This window comes from Microcaecilia unicolor, chromosome 2 (assembly GCF_901765095.1).
Source record: "Microcaecilia unicolor chromosome 2, aMicUni1.1, whole genome shotgun sequence".
Lineage (NCBI taxonomy): Eukaryota > Metazoa > Chordata > Amphibia > Gymnophiona > Siphonopidae > Microcaecilia > Microcaecilia unicolor.
Window position 1 is genome coordinate 153,442,981 of NC_044032.1, and position 17,115 is coordinate 153,460,095.

Below are 17,115 nucleotides of genomic sequence, written 5' to 3' on the forward strand. Positions count from 1 at the left end.
TCAGAGGTGTGCTTATTACAAGAAACCCATCTGAATGGAAGGGAGGTTGTTAAACTAAAGGGGGGTTGGGTAGAAAAGCCTGCCATTTTTCTCCTACCTGCAAAAAAGGGGTGTGGCTATTTTAATAAAGTGCGGTACCAATGTACTGGTGCACAAGCAACAGGCTGATGCCAACTGGCAATGGTTAATGTTAGAAATATCTATAGCAGATAAAAAAAAACTCATATTACTTGACATATATGCCCCCTCTGTGAAATATTGCAAGAAGACAGTAGGAAATTGGAAGACTGGGCATCCAAATGGAAGATGACATTTAATGTGGACAAATACAAGGTGATGCACATGGGTAAGAATAATTTGAATCATAGTTACCTGATGCTAGGTTCCACCTTGGGGTTCAGCTGGACAGGGGCGTAGCCAGACAACAGATTTTGGGTGGGCCTAGGCAAGAAGTGGGTGGGCACCAAGTGTTCTTCCCCCCCCCCCCCCCAGCCTCTTCTTTCCATCTTGGCAGTCTGCAGCAGGCATGCACTGAAAACTGAGTATACGCAGGTGCCGTTATTGTGGAGAGTAGCGTTCTCGTTACCATCAGGGGGGAATCTTGAGCTGGCCAAGCTTGAGATCCCCACCAGCTACCGCTAAATGTGTGCTACTGTTGGGCGGGCCTGAGCCCTAAGTGGGTGGGCCCCGGCCCACCCAGGCCCACCTGTGGCTACGCCACTGGTTCAGCAACCAAAAAAAAGATCTAGGTGTTGTTGTAAATAATAACGGCTAACAAAAATGCAAACAGGATGCTGAAAATTATTAGGAAAGGGATGGTGAATAAGATCGAAAATATTATAATGCCTCTGTGTTACTCCATGGTGTGACTTCACCTTGAGTGCTGTGTTCAGTTCTGGTTTACGTATCTAAAAAAAATATAGCGGAATTAGAAAAGCTTCAAAGAAGAACAATCAAAATGATTAAGGGGATGGAACTTCTCTCATATGAGGAAAGGCTAAAGAGTTTAGGGCTCTTCAGCTTAAAAAAGAGATGGATGAGGGGAGATATGATTGAGGTCTACAAAATCCTGAGTGGAGTGGAACGGGTAGAGGTGAATTAATTTTTCTCTCATTCAAAAAGTACAAAGAACAGGTGACACTCAATGAAATTGCATGAGTGGTGTAGAACGAGTAGAAGTAAATTGATTGTTTTTTGTTCCAAAACTACGACGACTAGGGGACACTCAAGGAAGTTAAATGGAAACACTTTGAAAACAAATAGGAGGAAATTGTTGCATCTGCAGACTCCACTTTCTTATGTAATATCTTTGGCTCTAAATGGAATGTAATTGATGCTCAATTGCGACTTATCTCCATATCGACCGCGATAGCACGGCAATGTGTACTCCACTTTGCTTAATTTTCAATTTTGGTGGAATTTAGTCTATTTCATCTCCAAATACGAGGCAAATATTATGGAAAAGTATGGAAGACTACGTGAATTCAAGGACATTATGGTCTCTGGTTTGAGACTGATAATACTGCATCTGATAATACTTAATGTGAATGGTACTGACCTATAATATGTTACTACACTCCCTATGATAGGCTTTAGTCCTGTGAATGACATGGCTAAGTTCCTGCTAATATATAGTTGTGCTGGTTGCATGTGCTGTGGGGTAAGGGAGAGGTGGACTTGGAAGGGTGGTTTATGGCTGCTCTTCACTGGGGGATGTTATGTTGAGCCTTTATTACATGATATTAAAGGAAATCTTTGAACTGTAGGTATGATGTCTCCCATTTGGACTGTAGAAATGTAGGATTTCGGGATTTCTTTCTTGTTTGGTGTTTCCTTTTTGTTTGGTATAATCTTAATAAAGTTTATTGAACTTAATAATAATAATAATAATAATAAAGTGACTATGTACTGATAACAGGACATACAACATAAGAACTAGAGATATGAAGACCAGGTTTTTAGAGAGAGATTATCCTGCATGAGTTATTGATAAAGGGCTTAGAAGAACACAAGCCAAGGAAAGGAAAGATTTGTTAGATAAGACAGTTAAAAAAGAAAATGATAAAACAGGTTGCTTTTTGGAGTTCAATCATCTCTCAAATGATATCATAAGGATTCTAATAAATAAAACCCACTGGCACCTAGTAACATCTATAGATACTTTTGAGAATAGGGATCTTCTTGTAGCATACAAGAGAGTAAGAATCTAAAAGATCTTATGATGTAATCTGTTTTTATTAGGAAAATGTTACCAATAAAACAATTCTGGCAGGGCATCACCAATGTGGTAATTGTTCAGTGTACAGAGTGAGTGCTTGCATTGAATACATTGACCATCTGATGGTGAAAAAGGACTCATTTTTCCTAAAACATCCTTTAAAAGTAAAAAAGAAAAGGAGGTCTATGAGGGACTATGCCCATATACATTCATGTATATAGGCAAAACTAAGAGAGGATTAGATAAAAGGTTGATTGAACACCAGAGTGCTATTAATAGAATACTTGAGAAACCTTTGATGGAGCACTCTATAGCAAGGAATCATAAATTTGAGGACTATAGATGTTTTTGTTATACTATAGATTTTTTGTGATACAGAAATATCCTGGAGAGGAGGTGATATTGATTAATCAAGATTGAACCGCGCTTGATTTTTGAATTTAGAGCTGTGGATCCTAATGGGCTTAATAAAGAACTGAATTTTGTAGCCTGTATATAATTATCATTATCATATTAATGATATGATTTATTATATACTATAAACAATCATAACCTTTATTTTTAAGTAAATCTGTATGCTGTGCATAAATAAGCCAATTAATTATTTTAAGTATTAGGTGGATCGATATTATGATATGTTATATTTGTGATATATGATGTATGTATATTTGTCCTAAGTTTCATGATAATATTATTATTACTGTTAATATTAAGTTTATTTCAATATGAATTGTATGTATATTATTTTGATGTGTTTACATGCACGTTTTAGATATATATTAGATAAGTAGGTCTGTGCAATGATTTTAGTGTTTTGATTGATTTGAATAATTGATGCTGGTACCATAAGACTAAGGGCCTCTTTTATCAAGCTGCACTAGCAGTTCCCATGCGGCAATGCCGATATGGCCCTGAGCTTTGTTGGCATTACATAGTAAACATAGTAGATGACGGCGGAAAAAGACCTGCATGGTCCATCCAGTCTGCCCAAGAAGATAAATTCATATGTGCTACTTTTTTATTTGTACTGTCCTCTTCAGTGCACAGACCGTATAAGTCTGGCCAGCCCTATCCCCGCCTCCCAACCACCAGCTCTGGCACAGACCATATAAGTCTGCCCAGCACTAGCCCCGCCTCCCAACCACCAGCTCTGCCACCCATTCTAGGCTAAGCTCCTGAAGATCCCTTCCTTCTGCACAGGATTCCTTTATGTTTATCCCACGCATGTTTGAATTCCTTTACCGTTTTCAACTCCACCACCTCCCGCGGGAGGGCATTCCAAGCATCCACCACCTCTCCGTGAAAAAATACTTCCTGACGTTCTTCTTGAGTCTGCCCCCCTTCAATCTCATTTCATGCCCTCTCGTTCTACCGCCTTCCCATCTCCGGAAAAGGTTTGTTTGCGGATTAATACCTTTCAAATATTTGAACGTCTGTATCATATCACCCTCGTTTCTTCTTTCCGCCAGGGTATACATGTTCAGGTCCGCAAGTCTCTCCTCATACGTCTTGTAACGCAAATCCCATACCATCCTCGTAGCTTTTCTTTGCACCGCTTCAATTCTTTTTACATCCTTAGCAAGATACGGCCTCCAAAACTGAACACAATACTCCAGGTGGGGCCTCACCAACAACTTGTACAGGGGCATCAACACCTCTTTTCTTCTGCTGGTCACACCTCTCTCTATACAGCCTAGTAACCTTCTAGCTACAGCCACCGCCTTGTCACACTGTTTTATCGCCTTCAGATCCTCAGATACTATGACCCCAAGATCCCTCTCCCCATCCATACCTAGCAGACTCTCACCGCCTAACACATACGCCTCTCTTGGATTTCTATTCCCTAAGTGCATCACTTTGCATTTCTTCGCATTGAATTTTAATTGCCAAACCTTAGACCATTCTTCTAGCTTTTTCAGATCCTTTTTCCACTCCCTCCGGGGTGTCCACTGTGTTACAAATCTTAGTATCATCCGCAAATAGGCAAACTTTACCTTCTAACCCTTCAGCAATGTCACTCACAAATATATTGAACAGAATCGGCCCCAGCACCGATACCTGAGGCACTCCACTACTCACCTTTCCCTCCTCCGAGCGAACTCCATTCACCACCACCCTCTGGCGCCTGTCCGTCAACCAGTTCCTAATCCAGTTCACCACTTTGGGTCCTATCTTCAGCCCATCCAGTTTATTTAAGAGCCTCCTGTGGGGAACCGTGTCAAAAGCCTTGCTGAAATCTAAGTAGATTACATCTATAGCACGGCCCTGGTTCAATTCTCCAGTCACCCAATCAAACAATTCAATGAGATTCATTTGGCAAGATTTCCCTTTGGTAAAACCATGTTCCACTAGATCAGTTTGATAAAAGTGGCCCAAAGAGTTTTGTTGTTTGGAATGAGATCTGATTAATTTTAGAATGATTTTATTGAGATTTTGTATTGTCTGATTTTAAAAAGCAACCGATTGGTTGTGAGAGCATGATGTCACTGGTACACATGTGCATACCAGGTCATCATAATTTGATAATATCTTAATGTGATGTATATTTATATAATTTTTTGATTTTATTCATGTACCCCTGAAGCAGCCCCTGTGCAAGCGAAACATAGACCACATCAGGTTCTATTATAATATACCCATAGGAATATTTTGGGCATCTATACGGTTAGTGCACGCTAAAAATGCTAATGTGCATCTAGTGTAGCTTAGTAAACAGGGCCATTTGTTTGGACTTGATTTCTGGATCTGCTGTTTTTTGCTGCTGTAAGTGCTGCAGACCTAAAGTGCCTCTGTGATGCCGTGTGCCTGTATTTCTCTAGCCTGCTCTTCAAGCTACTCATGCCACTTCTTCCCACACAGTTCACAGCTCAGATAAGCTGTTTCATCTGCCTGATACTCCACAGCTTTACACTGCGCAGTAGGTGAAATGCCAGTGACAGCATGTGGGGTTTAGAGAAGCATGTGGTCTGTCACATCATTTACTGCTCCTTCTGCTGTCAAATGGAATCTACCACTACTACTACTACTAGTAATCATTTCTAAAGCATTACTAGATGTGCACAGCACTGCACACATTATATGCAGGTACTTTATCTGTCCCTAGAGGGCTCACAATCTAAGTTTTTGTGTCTGGGGCAATGGAGGGTTAAGTGACTTGCCCAAGGTCACAAGGAGCTTCAGAGGGAATTTAACCCAGGTAGCCAGGATCAAAGCCTGCTGCACTAACCATTAGGCCACTCCCTGTTCTCGTTCCTATCCTCTACTCCTTACCCCTGTAGTCCAGAAGTTACACTCCCTCTTTCCTGCCAGCAGTATGCAGGTCCCTGGAGCAGTTTTAGTGGGTGCAGTGCAATTCAGGCAGGCGGACCCAGGCACATCCCCCCCACACCTGTTACACTTATGCTGGTAAATGTGAGCCCTTCAAAACCCACCTGAAATCCACTGTACCCACATGTAGGTGCCCCCCTTCACCCCTTAGGGCTATGGTAGTGGTGTACAGTTGTGAGGAGTGGGTGTTTTTTTGGGGGGGGGTTGGGGGGCTCAGCACCAAAGGTAAGGGAGCTCTGCACCTGAGAGCAATTTGTGAAGTCCACTGCAGTGCCCCCTAGGGTGCCCGGTTGGTGTCCTGGCATGTAAGGGTGACCAGTGCACTATGAATGCTGGCTGCTTCCATGACCAAATGAGTTGGATTTGGTCGTTTTTGAGATGGGCGTCCTCGGTTTCCATTATCGCCGAAAACCAGGGACGACCATCTCTAAGGTCGACCATCTCAACATTTAGGTCGACCATCTCTAAGGTTGACCTAAATGTTGAGATATGGGTGTCCCCAACCATATTATCGAAACGAAAGATGGACTCCCATCTTGTTTCGATAATACGGGTTTCCCCACCGTTCGCCAGGATGTCCTTAGAGATGGGCACCCTTAGAGATGGTCGTCCCTATTCGATTATGCCCCTCCACAATGACCTTTGCAAGTCCCTTTATCTCCCACTGCATCAGGTACCCAATTAGATTTAAATTCTTTTGGGCAGGAATGTATTGTACTGCACCTGAATACTTATTACCACTGTATAATGCTGAGTATTCCCAGTAGAGCGATAAAAAATGATAGGTATTATTATTAGACTGATTGGAGGGAGGAAGAGACAAGGCAACTCCCATGTAAAGCATCCATTGAATGCAAAGCCTTGACATGAGTTTTGCTTTTTTCTGTTCCTCAAAGACCCAGAAGGTAAGAAGAACGGTTTTTCCCTTAAGACATAAAAATACTGACCCCCCCCCCCCCCCCCCCCACCAGATTGAGTCTAACCCAAGGTAGAAGGGCTTACATAAGGGTAAACTGTGCTTCAGAAACCAAAAACAGAGATAGAGTGACCATACCATGTGTCAAAAGAGACAGCCAAGCTCACCCTGTTTTGCATCTATGGATCTGCAGTTCCAGTTAAAGAAACTGGAACTACCAGTCCAAGATGAAGTGGGAGGTAAAAGGTGGTGATGATAGAGGGAGATAAATGAATCAGTTACTTTTGACATTAAACTGTTTCATTGTCTTAGTCACTGGGATTCTGTGCACAGTCTCTATCATCATTTTATCTAGGTTTACCTGCTGCTGCACTAACTCTTTTAACATTTTTTCAACATAATCTTCTGACTTGTCCTCTCCTAATCCTTCTGAATGACACGCAATTCTTAAATTATTCTTGTGGAGTCTGTTCTTCAAATCTTCACTTTTTTGCTTCTGTTTGATAATCCTTTTTGTCAGGTCTGAGATTTGATATTCTTGTGTTTTGGAACAGTTTTCCAGTTTACGGACCCGCATCTCTAATTCCTGGGTTCTCCCACTGATTTCCCCAATCTTATTGTTGAAACTTGATATCGAACCACACACCATGTTTATACTCACATCCAGACTTTTGATTGAAGTTTTAATTTCAGCCATAAATTCTTTGAGGTTAGCCTCTATAGCTGATTCTACTAAGGAACGCTGGACTTCAGCCTGTTCTGGAATGCTTGCTACTCTTGACAGAGATGGTATCAAGTCTTTCTGCTCATTTGTCAATGCAGAGATTTTGTTTGCTGGTAGGTATGGATTTCTTTCGAGCCCTTTCTCAGAGTCCCGATTTTCTTCAGACATTGTGCAGAATGTTCTTATATCAAATTATTTGTGTTGTGCTGGGAGCTCAGGTGTTATATGTCCTTCTCCAGTCCCATCTCTACATTAAGATTATGTTTTCCTCTATGTACAATGAGCTCAGCTGAAACTGCACTGAAACTATGTTGTGATGTCATAAAGTAATTGTTAGAGCTGAGTTATCATTGGCTCTTTCTTACTTAAATGGGCACTTTCTATATCTTAGATGCTAAGGAAGAAATACATTAATAGTATTTCAAGATACTTAATGTAAACCCATGAATTATAAAATTCTTAGTGATGTTTGAACAAATCTGATAAATTGATGTCCAGTAACATCATCAATGAACTCATAGCACTGAATATGGTTATACACATAATAACATAAGAACATAGAGTTGCCATACTAGGTCAGACCAAAAAGTCCATCTAGTCCAGCATCCTGTTTCCAACAGTGGCCAGTCCAGGTCACAAGTACTTGGCAGAGTCCCAAAAAGTAGCAGGATTACATGTTACCTAACCTCAAGGATAAACAGTGGCTTTCCCCAAGTTTACCTTAATAATGGTTTATGCACTTTTCCTCCAGGAATCTGTCCAAACCCAGCTATATTAACTGTGTTTGCCATTTGCCCTGGCAATGAGTTCCAGAGCTTAAATATACATCGAGTGAAAAAATATTTTCTATTTGTTTTAAATGTACTACTACAACTTCATGGAGTATCCCTTAGTCTTTGTCCTTTTAAACAAAGAAACAATTGATTTACATTTCCCCATTCCATTCCATTCCATTCCAGATTTTTATAGACCACTATCATACCTCGTCTCAGCTACCTCTTCTGCATGCTAATTTCTCAGTTCTGTTTCCTTGTATGAGTCATTTCATCCTCTTTATCATTTTGGTCCCCCATCTTTGTACCTTTTCTAATTCTGTTATATCTTTTTTGAGATAAGGCAATCAGATTTGCACACAATACTCATGGAGCGATACAGTGGTATTATTATATATTTTGTTTTATTCTCTATTTGTTTTGTAATAATTCCTAAAATTTTGTTTGCTTTTTTGAGTGCTGCTGCACACTGAACAGTAGATTTCAATGTATTGTCCATAATGACATTTAGATCTTTTCCTTAATGGTGACTCCTAATATGGAACCAAGAATCCCACTACAACAAAAATCCTTCCTAATATTGGATTAGCTGAAATGTAGCTTGATGCATTACAAGTACTAAATATATCTTACTAATGAAGGAAAAAGCCCACAAATTTACGGAGTGCTTGCTGTCATCATTAGCACTAAAACCTCCACCAGCTGTTGAACATTTTTTAAAGTTCATAGGACAAAAAACGTATCTCTAAGTAAAGTGAGTTGCACAGACCACGGACCCTGACGAAGTGGATGAAACTTTGGCCATTGTCGGCCATGGAGAGTGTGAAGATAGTGTGCACCTACAAAAGATAATAATTTTTCACTCAAAGAATAGTTAAGCTCTGGAACTCATTGCCAGTGGATGTGGTAACAGTGGTTAGCTATCTTGATTTAAGAAAAGATTTGGACAAGTTCCTGGATGAAAAGTCCATAGTCTGTTATTGAGCTGGACATGAGGGAAGCCACTGCTTACCCTGGGTTTGGTAACATGGAATGTTCCTACTTTTTGGGTATCTGCCAGATACTTGTGACCTGGATTGGCCACTGCTGGAAGCAGGATACTGGGCTAGATAGACCACTGGTCTGACCCAGTATGGCTATTCTTATGTTCTTATGTTGTCAGGTTATTTTACCACAATTCAGGTTATTTTAGGATATAGTTCATTTTATGCAATGAAACCCTGTGCAAAAATAACTCATGTCAGCATTAGCGCATGGCAGCTGCTAGCACGGCTTAGTAAACAGAGGGGTTAGTTCTTCGGACTATTACAATGTTACTTATTTGAGTTGCTCTCAGTCATTGCTTAGTAAGTTGCAGACGACTCAGAACACAGCACTGGGACTGATTTTCTCCTTGAGATGGTCGGACCGGTTTTCTGCTTATTGTGCCAAGGTTCATTGGTTGTCAATATTTGCTAGAATCCTTTTTAAATTCTCTTGTTTATTGTGTAAGGTTTCTTATGGATTGGCACCTTTCTATTTGATACAGTGTTTTGTTTTATCTAATTCAATTAGGCCTTCTCGATTAACTAATCTGTTTACCTATTAATCTGTGAAAGGTAAAAGAAGAAAGAGATGTATTGATTCTTTGTTCTCTTTTCAAGCAGCTAAATTAGGTAAGAAAGGTTTCTTCTTTGATATTACAGACATAGGGGTATGTAAATTTTAGACATTTGCTGAAAACATCCTTGTTTCCAAAATTTGTTAGGAATTGAATGCATTAATTTTAGCTGATTATGTTTATTTGATTGCCATTAAATTATGGGTTCCTGGATTGTCCAGCTTCTTGTTTTGTAATCTGCATTGAACTGCAAGGTATTGCAGGCTATAAAAATAAATTATGTTATGTTTAAAATACTTAAAGAATGGACACTATGATAAAATGAGGCGATTAATTAGCAGGAAACTATAAGGAACAGCTAGAAGAGTTAGAAGTCTGCATGAGGCATGAAGAGTATTTAAAAATATTATCCTTGAGGTTCAGATCACCTAATGGCTGTGTCAGCTCCCCTGATTAACTAAGAAGTCACTTTGAGGCCCTTTTACAAAGCCACGTTAAGTGCTAACATGTGCTTAAAACAGCCAAAAAGGGTCTAATGTAGGATGCATTATCTATGTTAGTTTATCATTAGCTCATGGTAATCACACACTATTTATTAAAAAAAAGTTTTGTCAGGGACATGTCATTGGGGAAGAATGGTCAAAGAATGGGCGTGGAAGCATAAACCAGTTCGTGTGCTGACATTATCACTTACTAACTGGTTTATGTGTGCTTAACGCAGGAGCTCTTAGTGTCTCCTAAATAAAGAGGTACAAGGGCTACTTACAGAACATTTTAAGTTACATGTGTAAATACTGCACTTAGGTTCACATATTTATGCCAGTCAAAGATCTGGCATGAAAGTGTGCACCCTAATTTAGACCACCAATGCTGGTTTACACTGGTATTGTATAAGAATTACTTACCCAAGTATGTGTTCTTATAGAATAAGCTCACCACCCATGCAAATATGAACTCTGAATGGAGGTATCCTGTTATAGAGTTTGCCTCTTTAGTGCCACTGAAAATCTGGATAGTTTATAAAACTGTACTCTGACTTATTCTAATAAAGTGTTAAAGGTGCTCAGAATGAATCCCCAGCAGGGAATACAGTTTATTCATAATCTTAGTCCCATTCTCCATTAAAGAAAGCGACTTCTGCACAATTAGCATGATTTATTTTGGTGGACCCAGCTGGAGATTGGAGAATTTAAAGCAATCAGGGAGAGATTCTATATATGGTGCCTAAGAAAGTGGCACAGAAATCAGTGTCGACTAAGCATATTCTATAAGCAGTGCCTAGGCGCTGTGTATATAATATGCTTAGTTGATAACTCAGCACCTAATACTACATGTATCCATTTACACCAATGAAAATATGGCATAAATCCTGGCACGTAGATTTACGCACACTGGGCCATATTCTATAACTGCTCATGTAAATTTTGGAATGCCCACAAAATACCCATTTCCCTGCCCATAACCACATCCCTTTTTGCCTGCATGCATCAGAAGTTCGGCACACTTCATTAAAGAATGCGCTTAGCAAGTTGAGCGTGTAAATTATAATTATTGCCAATTAGTGCTCATCATTGCTTGTTAAGTGCTGTCATCAGCGCTCATTAGCTTATTAAGCTTGTCAAGTTGTGCGCATTGTTATAGAATCTGCGTGGATTTTGGCACGGGTCCTAGTTGTGCTATATAGAATCCGGGGGTCACTCTGGTTACGGGACTCAGATAAGAGTCATTTTTTGTGAAGTTGGCAAGAGTTTATGAAGAGCCCAATGTAAAAACTTTTGCAGTGCTATGATTTATTTATTTATTTATTTATTTATTTATTGCATTTGTACCCTGCATTTTCCCACCTATTTGGTTCAATGTGGCTTACATAGTACCATCAAGGCGTTTGCCCAGTCAGTTGACAACAGATACAAGGTTGTATAGTGATCATATGAGTTATAAGTAGAGGGTCGTAAGGGATAAAGATTGCGTGTTGTCCAGTACGATTATAGTCATGCTGTGTTGCTCAGTGAAGAGGTTTACATGGGGTCGTTGGGGTAGGCCATTTTGAAGAGGTTGGTTTTTAGTGATTTCCTGAAGTTCAAGTGGCCGTGCATTGTTTTCACATGATGGTATGAATAAGCTGTATTCCTCGCTGGGTACTGCAGATTCACTCTGAGCACCTTTAACACTTCATTAGAATAAGTCAGAGTATATTTTATAACTATCTGGATCATGCCAAAGTGGAAAGAGGGCAGAGTATGGGTATGCCACCTAACTTTGAACATAGCTGGTGATATTTAGCTGCTATCAGTGTAGCTATGCTGTTTATTGTAAGCTAGAGAAAAAGCTGTCCTTGCTTAAGGAACATAGCTGTACGGATAGCAACTGAATATCATTGCTACCCATAGAGCCAGAGGCAGCCACCACTCAGTGTATATTTAGAGCCATTCACTATCCAGGCAGCAGTGCTGAAAATAATGAGTAGATTTAAACAGCATGGCTAGCATTTAAACAAAAGCCCATTGACTGTGGCATTTGAATATTGATGTGACTGAACATAATTCCAGAGAGATGGAATCCCCATGAATCCTTGGTGATAAACTACAGTGGAAGCTAACTGCTTGTGTTGCATATAAACTTGTGCGTTCAACTTGTTTCAGCAACTGCTGAAATAGATACTGTCTTAAGCCACACTTATAGAGATTACAGGAGTCTAGACAGTACTCCCATATGGGAATAAGGCAATGATTGATAAGTATTTCTTCAATAATCAGCAACTTTTGCTTGAGTTCCAGAATGTGCATGCTTTTAGGTCATTGCCTCAGAGACAGAATATTATCATCTGTAGCAATATTGGTATTAGGTGATCCCATTGAATATGGTATTCTTGCTGTTTGTCTTTCACAAGCCCAGCAAATGGACAAATGCCCATATATCCACACAAGCAAATTGATTGAACAGCAAGATATTAAATGGGATTGTTGTGGCTGGTCTGATGGATCAGGTGGTTCTTGGTTTAATAATCTCTTTGGTCTCTGTCCAGGGCAGATGGGACAGGGGATGATATGAAGACAGTATTCACAGTCTCCCTTAAGGAGGGAGTTGGGGTCATTAACTAAGGGTGATATTTAGTATCAGGATTCAAGGATCTTGATTTCAGGGATCCCAAAGGAGACCTGGTGCATGACCTCCAGCTAAGGACTGTCACTGCAATGACCAAATTTGGTATTTTGAGAGAAGAAAAAAATACTAATGGCAATGACAGGATCTACTTCCTTACTGTATTGCTAGATATATATGACACCTATCGGGGACAAGGTTCAAAAACCACTGAGAACGGGCATGTCCAAAAATACTTTAAAAATTGTTAAATTAAATCATCAGGTATATTTTTCTTTTCTTAGCCTATACTTACCTTTTTCTTAAACACTTTTTTTTAACCACATTGAGGGAGCGTAACTTTCAAATGGGGCAATTGAAATATGTTACTAATTATTAATATCACTAGGGACTATGTTCTGTAATGCCACCCAATTTTGGGCACCATAAAAAATGCGTGCTAAGCGCTATTCTATAAACTGCACCATTTATTGACCTATACGTGCATTCACTCTGCAGCTCCTCAGTATCTCTCCACTCTCATCTCCCCCTACATTCCTCCCCGGGAACTCCGTTTACTGGGTAAATCTCTCTTATCTGCACCCTTCTCCTCCACTGCTAACTCCAGACTCCATTCCTTTTATCTTGCTTCACCATATGCCTGGAATAGACTTCTTGAGCTGGTACATCAAGCTCCATCTCTGGCAGTCTTCAAATCTAAGCTAAAAGCCCACCTTTTTGATGCAGCTTTTAACTCTTAACCCTTATTCACTTGTTCATAACCCTTATTTTATCATCCTCACTTTAATATTCTCTTATCTCTTGTTTGTCCTGTTTGTTTGTCCTAATTAGATTGTAAGCTCTGTCGAGCAGGGACTGTCTCTTCATGTTCTATGAAAGGTGTTTTTTTTTTTTTTTGCCAGTGATTGAGATACAGGAGCTCTTACCCTGTATTTCTGGTACCTGAGTTTTTCCTGAAGTTTTTTCCACATATACATGAACAGCATTGGGCCATTTAATGAAATGACCCAAATTTACCAACACATTTTCTGAAAATACATGGCCCAATACCCATGCTGCCTGATATTTAACACTATTTAACCAGCCAGAACGGTTGCTGACTGGTTAAAAAGCACTTAAGCAGCTATCTGCTGATATTCGAGGGGAGGGGGGATAATGGTCTATCCCCTGCTGAATATTCCTGGTTAGTAGCTAGCAGATAGTCCATTATATCATGTGATATAACCGGCTATCTGCCGATTTTTAAACTGGGTTTAGCGAACATAATTGACTGCTTGAAAACCTGGAATATCTTTGGACGGTTTGAAGGTAACTGGCTAAGGGGTCCTTTTACTAAGGTGCACTGAAAAATGGCCTGCAGTAGTGTAGGCGTGTGTTTTGGGCGCATGCAGATCCATTTTTCAGCACATCTGCAAAAAACGCCTTTTTAAATTTTTGCCAAAAATGACGTGTGGCAAAATCAAAATTGGCGCGCATCCATTTTGGGTCTGACACCTTACCGCCAGCCATTGACATAGCGGTAAAGTCTCACATGGTAACCAGGCGGTAACGACCTATGCGTGTCAAATTATTTTTCGGACACGTGTATCGTACACGCACCAAAAATGAAATTACTGCAAGAGCCACGCTGTAGCCGAGCGGTAACTCCATTCTGGTGCGCGTTGGGTGCATGTAGATGCTTACACGGCTTATTAAAAGGGCCCCTAAGTCTGAATAGTAACATAGCCGGTTATCTTCAAACCAGCCAAAATAAACCAGATATTCAATGCTGGTCACCAAAAATGAATTAGCGCCAAATGCAGGAGCTAGCCGATCTAACTCCCGTGGTCTGAATATCGGCCCCATGAACTTTGCATCAATGAGAGCATGATTGAAAACTAGCCCAATTATAATTTAATATTGTGTCCAATTCTGGTCGCTGCATCTCAAAAAGGATATTATGGAATTAGAAAAGTTACAGAGAAGAGCAATGAAAATGATAAAAGGGATGGGATGACTTCCCTATGAGGAAAGGCTGAAGCAGCTAGGGCTCTTCAGCTTGGAGAAAAGATGGCTGAGGGGAGATATGATAGAGGTCTATAAAATAATCAGTGGAGTGGAACAGGTAGACGTGAATCATTTGTTTACTCTTTCCAAAAATATTAGAACTAGGGGGAATGCAATGAAGCTACAAAGTAGTAAATTTAAAACGAATTGGAGAAAATGTTTCTTCACTCAATGTGTAATTAAACTCTGGAATTCGTTGCCAGAGAATGTGGTAAAGGCAGTTAGCTTAGCGGGGTTTTAAAAAGGTTTGGACAGCTTCTTAGAAAAGTCCATAAAACATTATTAAATTGGACTTGGGGAAAATCCACTGCTTATTTTTGGGATAAGCAACATAAAATGTATTGAGCTTTTTTCGGGATCTTGCCAGGTATTTGTGACCTGGTTTGGTTGCTGTTGGAAACAGGATGCTGGGCTTGATCGACCTTTTGTCAGGTTTCTCACAGAACCTCTGGGTAGTGAGCCCTTGGACCACTGCCGCAGAGCGACAGCAGCAGGAGAATCACCCAAACACAAGACAAGGTAAATAGACGTACCGTCAATCCCAGGCCAGGAACCACCGGACAGGAACTGCAGCTGAGGCAATACACGCTGGGGTCTCCAGACAGGCAGCAGACAGTAGAAAAGTCCAGAAGCAAGCCGGGTCTCTAGGCAAGCAGCAGATAGTAGAATAATCCAAAACCAAGCCGGGTCTCTAGGCAGGCAGCCGACAGTAGAAAAGTCCAGAAGCAAGCCGGGTCTCTAGGCAAGCAGCAGACAGTAGAATAATCCAAAAGGCTAGCAGGGTCAAAGCTGAAAACAGGAAGAAGCACTGCAACTAACTCTCATCAAAGGAAAACTCCTCTGAGGACCTCCGTTGCAAAAGCAAACCAGAAAGTTCCCAGGTGCTTGATAAAGGCACTCCCAGCTGAGGTCATGAAGAAGGGTGAGGCTTGACAGCAGAGCATGGCTTGGCAAGAACAGGATCCTGGACCGGATCTGGCTTGACTGGAATGGGACTCAGGATTTTCCCCCAGGCTTCAGGATTTTCCAGCCGGCCAGACTTGACTGGAGCTACCCCAAAGCAAGCCCAGCATGGAATATGGTCACAAACGTGACACCTTTGGTCTTTCCCAGTGTGGCAATATTTATGTACTTATGTACTGAATTTTGGCCTCTGTCTGCATCAGGGCTTAGATATGGTCATCTCATGGGATATGAGTGTGGTACGTAATATCTAAAATTCAGCAGACTGCACAGCAAAACCATATCAGGATTCTTTATGGAGAGCAGCTTGGACCTCTACAGTAGACACTGTAGTAAAACACTACTGAATTTTAGGTATTACTTATCATGCTCATATCCTTGACCCTTGACAAAGTTAGAGGCTGAAACATGGTCTGTGTCAGGTCAAGAAACGGTTGCTTGATCCTTAAACTTGCTTTCTGTGGACTGTTCCTTGTGTTTTCTTTCAATAGTGTTTGCTCTTGGTAAAGCTCTGAATCAACCATTAAGCAAAATAAGCACATGTTTAGGGTACCAAGGGAAAGGGGGCACCACAGAGGTTTCTTCCCTAGCTATTGTGCTCTTAAGTTTTTCACTACCATCTGCCATACCCATTATCTAATATTTCTCAGTACTTATTGAGTCTTAATGTCTTTTCAGTTAAGCAGTGGAAGGACTGACAGGCACCATTGTTGGACTGTGCTTAGGTCATCAGTTGGACTTAATCTGGCCCTGTCCTGGTGATCTCCCTCTCTGTTGTGAATCTAATTTATTATTCAGAAAACCAGACCTGTCTGCATCCTTTGAAGGCCAGGGTTGTGCTTCTGTTCTGTAGCACTTAGCTCAACATTCACATCTTTATCTATTTATTTATTTATTAGGATTATACTATGGAGGAGTGGCCTAGTGGATAGAGCACCTGTCTTGGCATCCAGAGGTGGCCAGTTCAAATCCCACTGCTGCTCCTTGTGATCTTGGGCAAGTCACTTAACCCTCTATCTCTTCAGGTACAAACTTAGATTGTGAGCCCTCCAGGGACAGGGGAAATGCCCAGTGTAACTCACCTTCAGTTACTACTGAAAAAGGTGCAAGCAAAATCCAAATAAATAAATAATAATAAATAAAACACCTTAATAGACAGTATAAGACAACATACCAGGAAATAGAGATGTGTGACTAACTTAAGGAAGAGTTGCACATGGAGTCTGAAAAGGAGAAGAAAAATGCTCTCAGCTGGAGTAGGAGTGGATAAGCAGGTTCTGCTACAGTAACTAACAGCTGGTGTTAGTCCTTGTATGAGTGACTAGCTAGTTAATTGCCTCTTCTATTAAAGACTTGGGATTTATGATTAAATGGTTGCCTCTTAAGGATAAGTGTGCTTTTGTATATCTATAAAGTAATGGAAAAGTGAAACTGTAGTGCTGAGAA